Source organism: Lolium rigidum, chromosome 1, assembly GCF_022539505.1.
Source record: "Lolium rigidum isolate FL_2022 chromosome 1, APGP_CSIRO_Lrig_0.1, whole genome shotgun sequence".
NCBI classification, from domain to species: domain Eukaryota; kingdom Viridiplantae; phylum Streptophyta; class Magnoliopsida; order Poales; family Poaceae; genus Lolium; species Lolium rigidum.
Window position 1 is genome coordinate 325,755,618 of NC_061508.1, and position 13,298 is coordinate 325,768,915.

The following is a 13,298-nucleotide window of genomic DNA, read 5'->3' on the forward strand; positions in this document are numbered from 1 at the left end:
TTGTGTCGGGATGTGTTCAGCTATATTTACCCATTTTCGAACACAAATGGATGTCGGACCGCTGGACATGCCCTTACTTCTGGCTCAAAATTCAAAGTTACTTTGTTATCAATATATGCTATACTATATCTAAATTATAGAGTTACTTCTACTCAAATTTAAAGTTACTTTCATATAAGCTACTATATGTTTCCAAATAAACAGTTACTTCTAGCTAAAATATAAAATTACTTTGGTACAAGTAAAAGACTATGATCAGAGTTACTTCTACATGACGAGAGTTGCTTATATAGGGTGGATCTATTGGTTCTGGAAGCACTCTCCAGCACTAGCGCCTAAAAAATAATTGCCATGGCTCCTCCTATCACACAATGGCCACCGGCAGAAGCAGGTGGTTCAGCAGGAGGCGGAGCACCGGCAGGTAGTACCAGCATGCTCCACGGCCTCGTACGCTTCAATAGCGAGCAGACTGGTGTCCCGGCCCTTCCACAAGGCGTTCCGGCTTCCATCTCGGAGAGGCTTGGGATGATGGGGACCTGGGGTGTGGATCCTACAGATCACTGATGCCGCCGCGGAGCACGATCGAGCTCCTTAGCATAGGAAGGCCGTGTCCCCGAGCGCTTGGTCTGCGAGCTGGATCCTGGTGCGCCCTTGAGGACTTGCCAGGATCTGCGCCACGAGTAGCCCCCGAGGTTCACGTAGGAGGTTCGCCGGAGGATAGCCCGCTGCTAACCCTCCTCTCCCTTGAGAGACCAGCTCCTGCTGTGTTTATTGACATCTTACCATTGATTCTTCTGTATTCGTTTTGGTTGGGGTGCGTCCACCGGAGCTGCAGTGCTATGCAACGGCGACGCTCAGGACCTCCAGCAGCAAGCTACTGTTACGGGCCCTCCCCATAAAAAATCGTTTAATACCATGCCGGCTCAAGAGCCCACATATATATACCAGATATTAAATTTTAAACCAGATATGCTACACTTGCCGCCAGGGAGACCCCTGACGGAAGTGCAGGATCTGGTTGGTATGATTTCAAGGCTGCCCGTGCGATCCAGTTTATTGGTCCGTGAACCGCCTTGGTTACATCGCACGAGCGATGTGGGACTATTCGAGCGACACGATCGTAGCCAGAGCCAGCGATGTAGAAAACCTGGCTCTCGGGCCTCCTACAAAAGCCCATCGAACAAGGGAAAGAGGACTAACTTGCACCAATTCCCGCAGTATGTCCAAAATGATCTTAGAGTAACCTTACTGCAAACAAGCAGCTACCAATTTACCTCGGTTTTGTTTACACCAAAACAAATGCACCGCACAGGGCACCAAAATTTAGGACCCCTTATCTCGATGCTTTGTTACACGGTGCTAAGATAAGATTAGTAGGTTCCCCTTGAGAATATATATTTTCTTGACAACCATTTTATATTCTAAACTAGCACTGCCGCGCGCGAGGCCTTCGCCAGGTGCTTCCCCGCCCTTGTCATCAGCACCACCGGTGAAGTCCATACCCCCGTCTTCGAGCTTACTACCCATGGCTTGAAGCACCGCCTCCGCGCTCCCATCACCCAACACTTCTATGGCAGCATCACCCCCCCTCCCCCCACCCCTCCACACACATGCGCTATCGCTCGTCTCCGAAGAGCAGCACCGCCTACCGCGATGTCATCGGAGAAGACACCCATCACATCACAGTTTCTCTCTTGTAGTACTTGCGGTGGGCGATTGCATCTCCCAGCAATGCCACCTGCAGCTCTGGAGGCGGCCATTGGCAGCACCGCCGGTCGCCGTTGGTAGCACAAGTGGCCATCATTTGTAGCACCATCGGCTGCACATTGCAGCTCCAAGCACTGGCGGAGCTATGTAGGGGCCGAACCGGGCCACGGCCCGCCCAGGTTTTTTGCCAAAAATTTATCAACTGCTATGCATTACACTTCCAGCCCAGTGCAGCCCACCAGAACGTCCACCATCTGATCAAGAAAAAAAAACGCCCACAATCTCTGCCTCATTGACTCGGGCAAATCGTTCTCACTCCAACACCACGAATCCACCACAGAAACCATGGAGCCGCCTTGGCAGAACTCGGTTTGGGAATTCAGAAGGGTAAACCGGGGGAAGGAGAGGAGGGGGAGCAGCGCGGCACAGCAGCAGCAGCGCCGAACCGCCGCCCGCAGCCAGGGATCGCTGCACTGCTGCAGCCTGCCTGCAGTCACGGCCGCACGCGCACGGAGCTCCTTCCAGGCGGTGCTGGCCGGAGGTCAGCGCTGTCATAGGAAGGTAACAAATGAAAACAACAAATTTGAGTAATCAGTGATGTTTAGTGAAGTTGTATGTTGGAGAACAAAATTTTTGTGCTTTTTTTCTAGCCTGGCCCGCCCATAATTTTCTCTGTAGCTCCGCCACTGGCTCCAAGGACGGTGGCTTGCAGCTCCGGTGCCTGCCCTTTGCAGCGGCACGATGCGCCACGAACTGCAGCAACAACGCCTCTGGGAGCATGTATTGCCCACCCATGGCGCAATGATGGCTGCTCGTGGGAGCGGGTCCGATCGCCCATTGGAGCATCGACGACCAACCGTGGGAGCAGGTCCAGACGCCCATGGGACTATGGGAGCAGCGCCTCCCACCAGTACCGCCACCGGTGCTACCACCGGCTATCGAAGATGTTGCGACCCTCCGCCGCCAGTGCTACCATCGGCTGCGCAGATGTTGTGACCCACGGTGGCCTGTGCTACCATTGGCAGCGCAGATGTTGTGACCCGCCGACGCCGGTGCTACCATCTGCCACCGCGGATGCTGAGAGGCACTGCCGTCGGTACTTCCAGCCTGCCAGTCCAGCAACAGCATCCCGAAGCCTGGAGGAGACCATTCCCCGTTGGGGCCGGCGACAAGGTTGATGCGCGCGCCAAGTATGTCGAAGGTCATGGAGTTGCTGAGCTCAATATCCCACAGGGGATTGGGGCGCCGTCGTAGCTACTACACACGAATTTGGGGGCGTGGCTGAGGACGGTGAGGTGGCTAGCTGATCGCAGTCAAATTTGGAGCGGAGCGGGCAGGCGCCATGGAATCGACGGTGAGGCTCGCCGTAGGCAGTGAAGAGAAAGGGAGAGACGGAACATGTGGAAAAAGGATGCCCCCCAAACGATAAAAGCAACGGTGGTGGGTGGGCCCCAAATACATCGCTGCCAGCCACGTGGGAGGACGTACGTCACGCGCTAAAGCCGAAGGTCGCGAGTGACCCGTTCCTCCGGAGGAAAACAATCGTTTTCCTTTGAAAAATACATCCATGTCTAAAGTCTCACTTTGAGTGATTATTGCATTCAGGCAGCTAAGGCTTTCGAAGTTGCGAAGATTGAGAAAATATTACACAATCATGCCACAAATATTTAACATGTTCACTCCAATTGCACTGCAAAAATGATGTTCGGAAAAAAGTCTCATCTTAACATTTGATTAAAAACTTGTATCAAAGAATTTCACAAGGATAGTTCTTTCCAGCTTAAAGTCAAGTTGGTAAAGAGCTAACATATTTGAATATTTGCCAAATTAAAAGTAAATGGTACAAATTAAGACCTTGCTTTTATAATATATTTTTGTAGGCATGGTGACTAATTTCAGTTTTATCCTTGGACCTCTAATTTTAATTCCACCAAGGTACATTAGTATGATCATGATCCAAAAGCTCAATTCTAGCTAATACATTATATCAGGTCATAAAATAACTTACATGTGGCCCGCAAGTAATAGTTGAATAATTACAGATAATTAATATTAGTGTAAAATGCTTTTAATTCTTCATTCTAGTTTTCCCTCTCGTGGATAATCTCAATTTGTTCCTGATTTCATGCTTCATTCTTCGGGTTGTCATTGCCCATTTTGGCCTTAACCAAGCTTCGCTAGTGTCTCAAGCATCTCCAATTTCATTTCATAGTGCATTAGCATGAGTGCAGCAAATACTACTCTTATTTGTATTTGTCATCAACCCGCCAAAAGTTATGTGAAACCTAAAGTGATTGTTAAACTGGAATTGTATTAATGGAGAAAGTGGCAAACAATTTAAAGAACAAGGCTATGAATTATTTATACTAACTTTTTTTACATTTTTATCTCTTGAATTATGTCTTATCCACAATTTGATGATACAATATTTTATATATTTTTAAGTAAACCATTTAAAATGCACTTGCACAAAATTTAGACCATATATGCAAAACAAAGGGGGGTGATGGTTTTTTTCTTTTCCAAGGTATTGTTGCTTCATAATTATTTACATATTATTCTAGACCCAAGGAAAAACAAAAGATCAAAATCACATGTCCTCACGGAATAATTCAATCCACATGGTGAATTGCAAATACAACTATATGTTCATGTGTGTTTCTATATTTTTGTATAATGGTATGGTGGAGAGCTCCAAAGTTAAAAGAAGCTTCTAGAGTGCATGGTCATCTATTTTATGTGTAAGTAAATAGAACTGATAATTATAACTACAGTAAAGAAATTTACTCCTACATAATATATAAAATATCAATTAAGGGTTCTGCCTCGATTCGCCCATTGCTCATTTAAGGATTCTGCCTGGATTCGTCCATTAGGGCATCTCCAATGCGACGACCCATCCCGCGTCCGCGCGTTCAGATGGGTCCAGCCGGACAAAAACCCGGCCCAACGCGGCGACGCACCGCAAATGCGGATGGCCGCGGCGTCCGGAACGACGCAAACCCGGCCCACATCTGGGCTAGGTTTGCGTGGCTGCGGATGGCACGCGGTGTCCGGTCGCGTCCGGGCGCTTGGCGCCTCGTCTCCCTTGGGCCCACCTGTCGGTGACCGGGGAGGCTATTAAATGTGGACTGGAGGGGATCTGTCCCTCCAGTCCAGTTCCCACTCCACTCCCCGAGCGCAACCGCCGCCATGGCCCCGAAGCGACGGTTCGCTCCCGGAGGCAATGAAGACGAGGCCAGCAGCAGCCGGCGTCCGCCACCGGCGCTGCGGGCCGGAGGGAACCGCGACGGCCTCCACATCGGAGAGGCCGCATGCGGAGGCGCGGCATTGCCGCCACCGGCGCTGCTGCTGCTGCAGCCCAAGCCGGAGTCCTCCGAGGAGGACCCCGACCTCCGCGCCGCGCTGCTTATATCAGCGACGGAGGAGGAAGCTCAATGGCCGCAGCTCCAAGCGGCCATTCGCACCTCCGCGATGGAGGAGGAGGCCCGGCAGGCGGTCGAAGACACCGAGGCCTCGGAGCTCTTCGCCCAGGCCCGTCGGGAGGTGGAAGAACAGCGGCGGCGCGAGGAGGCCCGGCTCCGCCGTGAGGAGCAGCAGCGGCAGGAGGCCAGGCGCCGCACGGAGGAGGGGAGGCGCCGTGCGGAGCAGGGGAGGCTCAAGCGGGCCAGGCGCCTCGCCTGGCAGGAGAGGGAGGCGCAGCTCCGTGCTGCTGCGGCGGAGCAGCAGCGGGCTCCGGACCCCCACTCCCCCTGGGAGGAGGCCCTGTGGTCTCCGTGGCCGGAGTCCCCGACGCGGTCGAGCCACAACAGTGCCTCGCCGCCCGGGGACGTCGTCGACGCCGATGCCGACGACGCCCACACGGACTAGGCGGCGCACCGGCGGCCACCGTGTCGTCGACCAAACCCTAACATAGGGTTTTTAGTTTAAATTTAAATCCCATATATAGGGCTTCTTTTGTTAGTTATTTGCTCAAAATAGGGCTATGTACAAATTTGCTCAAAATAGAGCATATGCTTAATCAAATTTCGTTTAAATTTGCATTTTAAATTTATATTTTATATTTGTTAGAGTATGCGCTGCGGCCGCGCGTTGGACGCAGCGTGCAATCCAAACGGACACGCAGACACGGGCCGCTGTCCGGGTGTCCGCTCGGCCACCCAAACGGCCCAAAACCGACGGCCAAGCACGTCCGTTTGGGTCGCTCGGTTAGAGATGCCCTTACTTCGTGTAGCAAACTTATCATGGTAATTTCCGACTGATGACTACATCCCACGTTATCGAGAGTGAATGTAGTTCTTGAAATTTCTATCCGAGATTTCTCCACGCGTGAATGCCTCGTAAAGAGAACAAAACATGAATATATCCAACCATACGTGTTCGGTATTTTGATGTAGGGTGGTATTTCTCATTATCTACAAAACTCAAGTTATTATACTATACATACATGTAATCCTTCAAATAAACTCGCGGAAAAATTGTTAAGCTTCATGCACTAACCAACTATTCTGAAAGACTGATCTGATGGAAAGAGCTAGGCAATCCACTTATAGTTTAACATCATAACAGCAATTTATAGAATAAATTATAAAAATCAGGACTCGAACTCGAGACCCTGACTCTGATACCATGTTAAGCTTCATGCACTAACCAACTATTCCAAAACACCAATCTGATGAAAAGAGCTAGGCAATCCACTTATAGTTTAACAGAAATCTTTACTATTACTAGTTAAGTGCCCGCGCGGTGCAACGGAACATTCCATCCATCTCCAAGATCCCTTGATTTGATCGAATTTCTAAGACATCATCTCCTCTAATTTTCTTTTGTGAAACTGTTATCTTGCATATTAACTTATACTAGTAGAATGCCCGTGCTTCGCCACGGCCCTTTAACATAGTGTCAAATGCATATACGTGTAAATAATGCATGCAAATATTAAAGTATATAAAATAAATATTTAATACTTAAAATATTTAAAGATCCACTTCGCACAATTCATTTTGTAGAAGAGAAATGACTGAATACACTATTTATTAAAGCCATGGTCCGTTGACGCGTCTAAGGTATTCTCGCACGATCTCAGGAATGTTGTCTTCAACTTCATTAGCCAGATACTTGAGTATGTGTATCAAAAACTTTTTCCTTAGCTCGTAACCATCCTGCACAATTGGTATATCATGTTAACATGAAGTTTTCTTCCCACAAAAAATATAAGATTGTGAACATAGAGTACTCACGCTGCAAACTGGATGAACAAATCTTTTACCATCCCATGAAAGCATAAAACTAAATACTAAGTATCCAGACAATTTTCTGCAAATAAATGGAACATATCATTATCTTGGTCATTAGAATGACGATAAAATAAGCTGCTTGTAAAGATAACTGAGAAAAATCACCTGTCGGGGCTTGTTGGTATTGGGATATTGTGAGGATATTTACGTGGCCAAAAATAAATATCGGAATTCCAGCCAGGTTGCGCTATCTCAAGAGCATCATTTAGATAGAATGAACACCTTTGTAATTTTAGTTGGTACCTCTCTTCTGATAGAGTTTCAGAACATGGGTCTAAAATACATACACGACACTCATGTTTGTCGATGGTGAACAAGATGAAGTGGTCAAGAAATGCGTGTGGTAAAAAAATCTGCAAGTGGTGAGCATTAAAACACATAAATCATGTTAATAATGGAAAAGAGACTAACTTACCATGTTGCATGATGATATATTATGGTCTATCCCAGGCCAGCTATGAAAACATGTTGCCAACTCCTTAATATCTGGCTTAACACGCCAAAGTGGATGTTTTCTACCATGGAGTATCGCCAACTGAAATGAAAAAAAGGTTTAGAACCATAACAGTGACAATAAATATGCGATTATAATAACTTACACAAAATCTCAAGTCCATGTTGTGCACGGGAGGCTCTATAAAAAATTGTATCTCATCACATGCCACTATGCGCACAGCCATGTTGAAACAATCCTTGTCCATTGGCTGGTCCATCCTGAGTATGTCATGAATTTGCTTTAGAGTTAATCCTAGTGGATAAGGTGTGGAGCTTCGCACCCATTCTTTTCTGCAAAATAATTGATAAGAATAATGATATGATAATAATATGTACCGACGCTTGTTCAATATCTTATGAGGCTTACTTTAAACATGTTGCATCGTCAATGGACATGATGTATTTGCATATCTCGTCAACAAACTCATGTGGTTTGGTGGACAAGGTGCAAATAGGAAGCTGGATATTTTCTTTGGCTACATCTCCTTGGTGTTCTTTACCTAGGCTTGGCAATTCCGTAATATCAGAGTCGGATCCATTTTCTTGATCTTTAGATTGATTATATATTGGACTGCCTCTTATTTTGTTTAGTTCCGAATCATGCAATATGGCAATTAATTTTCTTCGGAATGCTTTCATATCCTCCTACAAAGTAGTAAGAAACATTGATATTGTAAATTAATAATTTAAGATGCAAGATACTACTAACGGTCTCTAAACACAAATAATACCTGAGTGATGCAGTCAGAAAGCATATCGCCTGTCCAATATTCCATAAAGTTTAACATGAACAACCCGCACGATGCGCTACAAAATTAGCAAATGTTATAGTAGAATTTCATCTAGACAAATCAACATAAAAATATTAAAACAATCATTAATCTAGAAAGATTTTCGGTATACTTCATGCTACTGGTACCAATGGAGGATGCTAAAATATCATTCGACCTACCCAATCCTCCAGACTGGCAAACCGCACATTTTTTGTAAACAATTTATAGTTTTCAGACCTACTTGATCAGAGGATTAATAACTTTTTTTTTGCATAGGTTCATGGTAGCTCAACTGCTTAGTTAATATTATGTTCTATCTCATGTCACTGAACTACCGTGCACCACACGACCTAGAAAAACTAAAAATTACGTTAGTACCCATATAGAAGAGACATAGAGCTGATACACCAAAAAAGAAGTGCCTGAGCTTCTCCACGATCCGTTACTCAATGGTAAGGTCTAATTTAACTACTATCCAAACACACCTTTAAATACATTACTTTTGTATCACCGTAATTTTCACATTCGAAAGTTCAAGAGATTCAACATACCCATCAGTCTGCACTGGTTTTCGGATATGCTCTACTATTGGCCATGTCGTGACATCGAGATCGTGCCACTTTTCACCTTTGTCGAATCCCCTTCTTTGGGATGCAGTCTTTAAGTGCTTCTCAAGTCCTCGGAGCTGTTATATGAGGAAAAAAAATATTAAACACCGAGGAAAAAGTAAAATGTCAAGAGGAGATCATAATCAAATAACTTACCATAAACGTGAGGTCAGTTCTACCCATTCCAGGACCAAGTGAGTCTAATACTTGTATCAAGCGTTTCTTCGCATTGATGACCGCTAAATACCAGTGAGTCTTACTGATATTTATCGGTAGGAAGATCTAAAATAAAATATTACATAAGTAGGTATACACATGTTAAAAATATAATAAATGAGATGCATAGGTAGGGATTTAGTTCTGACCATGTCATGCTTTAGATAAATATATGCCTGCTCTATGATATGACGATATATTTTTACGTCTTTCTTCAGCATATTGGAGACGTATGTTTTATCCATATATACCTTATCGCCAGCTCTGTTAAGCAGATGATCACATGCACGCATGCAATATATGTAGGCATTTATCACCTACAATTGAACACATAAAATACATTTAAATTAAAAATAGACACATATTGTGTAAATAGTGATTTCTTGTTGACTTACATCATCGGGCAGAAATCCGTCATCGCATGTAAGACACTTTAAATGGTCATTAGATAGCGATGCATCACCGATCTCCACAAAGTTGGTATTTTTAGGTGCAGACATTATTGATTCAATGACGACAAAATCTTCCGCGGTGCAGACATAGTCTGGCAAGATATATAAGTGTGCCACATTAATTACATAAAAAGTAATATAGCAAAAAGGAAAGGGCGGAACTAAGTACCTTTTGGGATAACGTTTGTGTTTTCTTTTTTTGGTTTATTATGACATGACTCCTTTGGATGTGAAAGAGTCGGTGAGTCTAGGGTCCCTTCCATCAAGGTAGCCTCGAGGCTTTTGGTGATGGCTTCTTTAACATCAACATCCATTTTTATATTGTCCATGACCTGCAAAAACGAAATTAATTATAAAGATCTTTTTTCTAGGAACATGTGTTCAGAAAAATATAATCAAAATCACCTTGGTTGATTCGGTAAAACTCGTCTCTTCCACCAACATTGTATCTGAACCTATGTCGATAGGTTCATTCAAAGCATTTGTAGTATCTGCCTCAGTTCCGTCCATGATCTACAATAGTTAATAGACATTGTAAGAGATGAATATTTGCGATCTGAAAACAGTCAAAACATAATTGATTTGAGAAAATTTGTAGACATGATCGCTTGTTATCCTGGAGCCCACCTGTTACTGAACAGCAGAACATCAATAAGCAAGGTTGCTTAACTACAGTACTGGATGGATTAAAAAAAGGGAGAGAAAAGCATCTCGTAACGTGGCTATATACATGTTACATGTCTTGAACAAGGCAAAAGGGGAAAATGCCTTATATCACCCCACCGAGCAGGGGAGATTTACAGATTCTAGTGATGAACTCCGCTAGCTAGCACTGGTACAGGGAGAAGCACCTCGTCAAGTCCCTCCGCGCCGACCAGTCCGCCGCCGGCGAGTCATCGGCCGTCGCCCGCGCGCTCTCCGCGATCCACCGCGAGATCCGCGCCCCGGACGCGGCCACCAAGGCCACCGCGCTCCAGAAGCTCACCTACCTCTCCTCCCTCCACTTCGCCCCCGTCGCCGCCCACCCGCTTGCCTTCCCGGCCATCGAGCTCCTCGCCTCGCCGCACCTCCCGCACAAGCGCCTCGCCTACCTCGCCGCCTCCCTCTCCCTCTCCCCGGCCTCGCTCTCCCTCCTCCCCCTCGCCACCCACCAGCTCCACAAGGACCTCTCCCCTTCCACCGCCGCCCCCGCCGCCCACCACCTATGCGCCCTCGCGCTGCACCTCCTCGCCTCCCCCGCCGCGGCCGCCGCGCCCGACCTCGCCGCCCACCTCGCGCAAGACCTAGTGCCCCACCTCTCCCGCGGCAGCCCGCGCGCCATTTCTTCCTCACGTCCTTACCCTATCCCTTCCCCAATTCTTTCTGGTTTGCCCTGCCTCTCCTCACTCACGACGCCGCCATGACCATGCCTCCTGCCTCCTCTCACTCACGCCGCCACCTCCCGTCCTCGGCCCGCGCTCTCACAGCTGCCCACCCTCCGGCGCAGAGCTAACCCGCCTCCCTCCAGCGCTATAACGGTCACCGCCCACCGGCGCACGGTTCCGGCTGCCGGCCGTCCCGCCCGCCGGCGCCGGGCCACCCCTCCATCGGCCAGATCTCACGGCATCGGGCGCAAGGTTTCGGCTACAGGCCGCCCCGCCTCCGGCGCCGAGCCACATCGTCATTGGCCGCAGGCGGCCCCTACTCCGCCGCGTCCGCCCCAACCTGGACCGGCTCGCCGTGGTGCATCCCCGCGGCTCTCTCCTTCTTGCCGCGGCTGCCATGGATCTCCTTCTGATTATCGGCGTTGCTGACTCGATTGTGTGCGGTGCGCGCATGGTAATCGACGCCGGTGGAGAGGGGAAGAGGGAGTACCTTGATGCCGGTGGGCGATTGCTAGCTGCCTGGAGGATTCGTCGCTTGAGAGAAAAAGGTTCGTACGGAAACAGAGATATGTTTAGGTCTCGGGAGAAAATATTGCAGGGTTGTTTGGATTTGTAATCCTATATAGCTAGGTTAGTTAGTTATTCCTGAAATCTGTTAGCAATTTTCGTGGGAATCTGTTTTGCAGGCCCTTTCTTGTTTTTATTGAACTTTGGAAAGTAACCATATTTGCAGCCAGTAGTTGTTCTGAACCCCAATTGGCATGCAGCAAAAATCTAAATAGGACATGAATTAAAATCAGGGCCTGAACAATGAAAATGTATCCACGAAATAGTGAATAAATTATCTAACCAGTGCATTACTATGGAAATCAAATATTACTGTGCATGGAGGATAAGACCAGCCTGGGATTTCTAAATCGGAGCCATTTAGGTATTTGATGATGATATTTTAGTAGCTCCCACGGCGAACACCAGCGAGCTTATCTTAATGCTTATTCAAGTTTTGGTTGTTTTTCCCTATGTTTCTTAGATGGCAAAATCCTAAAAAATATCATGAATGCATATGCTCTAGAAAATATCCATTCTATGCCTTAAGCTGACAAAGCCTGAAGGAGTTATATGACACAATGATTGAGATGGGTGAGTAGAATGCAGTGGCAGATTCGTGGATGTACAAATTAGCTCTTTTACAACATGACATGCAACCACACAGCACTTCATTTTCAGGTGGTGAATTGAGGTGATTGTCATGAGCTAGAACCTAAATTTTGTATTCGGACCAAACTGAGCGCGGGCTTATCCAACTCAGTCTAGGCTAGATGCTGGCATTAATAGTTTACATATATACATTAGGATTTGAAACAAGGATGCCCTGATTAGCAGTAGCACCCCTATATAAATTTCCCTTCACATGCTGTGAGCTCAGACGTTGGGTGAAGGTGGAAGTAGATGACAACAGAATTAGGGTTTCAGCGTTTCAGTAGGGGTAACGAGGCTTGCCCTCGTGACCATGGAGGGCCTTGTCCCTGGTCACCGCATGCAATGCTCATAACAATCAGGCCTGGGCAATTCTCTTCATCTTTTGTTGAGCCAAAATGATACACAAAAAAAATCCCTTTGTATAACATGGAAAGCCTTAATAAGCCTTTGCATGATGTTAGAGTTCAGCGGTAGTGCTTATAGTTACAGCCCTTGGGAAGTTTAATTCATGGGCATTTAACTTATTTGCTCACTGACATGTCGTTTGTCACAGGGAATTCTACTACTCTGTCCGTCCCTAAATACTTGTCAGAACTGATGAGGTCAGAACTTGAAAACCAGGAAAACTCCGTTGTGTTCTCTTATTAAATGTGCAGTCTACTTATTTGTTTGTACTTGAATTATTTGCGCTCAGGTTCATGAGACAGCAAGGCCAATTTGCGTCAAAGATCACACACAGAAATTTCTCCAAGAAAGGTAAGGCGTTTTCTTCATCCTTTAAGGAGATCGATATGTGGTATTTACTTATGCAGTGTTAACCTTTGTAACTTATTAAGGATGAAAAAATATTATATCTTGGAATGTATAATTAAATAAGATTATGGCCAGTATTAACTGCAGCCAATCCTGCATGTAATAAAACTATCTTCACTCATTGTTAGGCTTTGCAATCTTCTCTCTTGTATTAATCTTATTGTTAGTTGTAATATGTTAGATTTTAAAGGTTCAAGGAGATCTGCTAAGCCTGTAGCGAAGTAACTCTTTTTTATCGAAACAAGCTGCAAGTGAAGGTGTAATACTATAGCATAGACAGTCACACATCTTTCTTACACTGCACCAATGATTAGTAAGTAGACCATCTTAATGAAATGGGATTTTGTTATCAGCTCGCCCATGTGCTTTATGA

At 46.3% G+C, this 13,298-nt stretch overlaps 1 long non-coding RNA gene across 1 annotated transcript; it reads right to left on the reverse strand.

Annotated features, from left to right (window-relative positions):
- Nucleotides 1-6,597: 6,597 nt before the first annotated feature.
- LOC124684323 lies at nt 6,598-7,158 on the reverse strand. Its single transcript, XR_006996981.1, has 3 exons — nt 7,110-7,158; nt 6,948-7,023; nt 6,598-6,869 (listed from the first exon to the last, which is right to left on the reverse strand). It is a non-coding gene; the product is annotated as an uncharacterized LOC124684323 (long non-coding RNA).
- Nucleotides 7,159-13,298: the final 6,140 nt, after the last annotated feature.